This window comes from Nycticebus coucang, chromosome 15 (genome assembly GCF_027406575.1).
Source record: "Nycticebus coucang isolate mNycCou1 chromosome 15, mNycCou1.pri, whole genome shotgun sequence".
NCBI classification, from domain to species: Eukaryota; Metazoa; Chordata; class Mammalia; order Primates; family Lorisidae; genus Nycticebus; species Nycticebus coucang.
In genome coordinates this window covers 47,878,029-47,880,062 of record NC_069794.1, presented here as the reverse complement: position 1 = coordinate 47,880,062, position 2,034 = coordinate 47,878,029, and the positions used below count along the sequence as shown (strand labels likewise).

The 2,034-nt window shown below is 32.9% G+C and overlaps 1 non-coding gene across 1 annotated transcript; it reads right to left on the bottom strand.

Annotated features, from left to right (window-relative positions):
- Positions 1-668: 668 nt before the first annotated feature.
- On the bottom strand, positions 669-775 carry LOC128567016 (U6 spliceosomal RNA). The gene has a single exon (XR_008374692.1). It is a non-coding gene; the product is annotated as a U6 spliceosomal RNA (small nuclear RNA).
- Positions 776-2,034: the final 1,259 nt, after the last annotated feature.

The window sequence follows — 2,034 nt, the reverse complement described above, 5'->3', positions numbered from 1 at the left end:
TTGAGTTTGGACAGGTTCATTGGGTTGAGACTACCCAGAGTTCAATATCACTCTGAAAGGAATAGAATGGATCAGGATCTTTGTTGATGCTTGGGAAATTTTCATTTATGATATCCTTCAGTAGGGCTTCCATTCTTTTTGTACATTCTTCTGTTCTTTCAAGAATACCTACAATTTGGGCGGCACCTGTGGCTCAGTGAGTAGGGCACCGGCCCCATATGCCAAGGGTGACAGGTTCAAACCCAGCCCCGGCCAAACTGCAACAAAAAAATAGGCAGGCGTTGTGGGGGGCACCTGTAGTCCCAGCTGCTTGGGAGGCTGAGCCAAGAGAATCACATAAACTCAAGAGTTAGAGGTTGCTGTGAGCCGTGTGCCACGGCACCCTACCCAAGGCGGTACAGTGAGACTTTGTCTCTACAAAAAAAAAAAATAATAATAATACCTACAATTTGTATGTTGAGATGCTTTGTAAGTCCCATAATTCTCTGAGTGAATGCTTTACTTTTTCTCTGCTCTTTTCTGCTTTTTTTAACTGCCTATTTTAATTCAGGAGCCTTATTCTCTAGCTCTCAGATTCTTTCTTCTCCATGGTGTAATCTGTTATTGATTCTTTCTACTGCATCTTTAAGTTCCTTGAATGACTCCTTCATTTTTTTTCTTTTTTTTTTTTAAATATGGAATGCTTCACGAATTTGTGTGTCATCCTTGCGCAGGGGCCATGCTAATCTTCTCTGTATCGTTCCAATTTTAGTATATGTGCTGCCGAAGCGAGCACTCCTTCATTTTCTTATGCTCTGAGTTATCTTTTGTAATTTCTTCATGTTTTTCATTCATTATTTGTGTCAGTTTTTAAATTTCCTTTTTTGGTTATTCTCCAGTTTCACTTCAATTCCCTTCATTTTTTCCCATCCATATTTTAAATTTCCTTTTTGTCACGTCCATTATTTATTTATAGGTGGAATCCTCTGCAGTAGCTACATAATAATCACTTTGCATAAAAGTTAAGTCTAGGTTTTTAGTGTACCATTGCCAGAATAGTGTTCATTATACCTGATAGGTAAGTTTTGTCCCTCACAGTCTCTCACCCATTCACCTTTTTGGTTTCTAAAGACTTTTTTTTTTTTTAAGGTTAGCACTTAGCAGAGACTCTCTTAATTATTCCATGATTAAAAACATAAAATGTATACATATATGGAGGTTTTTGTGTGCATGTTTGTTCACATATATAAAAATATATATGCATACATGTGTATATGTATTAAAAATAGAGTAGCTGATATTATTTCAATTTTTAAGCCTTAAGTTTTAATTCAACAGTCAAGAAAAAGATCAGTACCTGATTTTTCCTTTCCGTATTTCATTTGCACAGATATTAAACTTTTGAGAGTATATTGCCTATGTTCATAAAGTATAATATTCTTTTCTCATGTAAAATGTATGATAGCTTTTGGTATTCAGGTAATATTGTCTTCAACTGTGCTACAAGATGAGTTTGGCAGAATCCTATTTTTTTATTTTCTGATACAGTTTGTCCATTATTGACTTTTTTTCTTTAAAGTGTTAGAAGTCACCAGTGAAAGCAGTAAATGGGCACTAAATATTACTTATGAGAAAATACTTGATTTATTATCTAGATATAGAAATATTCATATTTTTTCTGTTCTTATTCCTGAAATGTTATTGATTTGTGGTTTATAAGGCCATGTTCATTTCATTTAAGCTTAAAAAATGCTTAACATGATTTTGATCCCCATATTTCATATTTGTCCTATTAATGTCTGTAGAAGTTATAGATTTATGTTTTTCTTATCTAATATTGGTATTTTATGAATATATATACATGTATGTCTGTGTTTCTCTTTTATCTTGATTAGTATATACATGGTTTTAGATAAATTTTAGCTACTAAACTGTTCTAAGAACAAAACTTTGACTTTTTAAAATTCTGTTTTACTTCTGCTTATTTTGATTTTAATTAGCCTTTTTTTCTCCCCTTTTTAAAGATGACTCCCTAGGTCAAAATTTAAAATTATT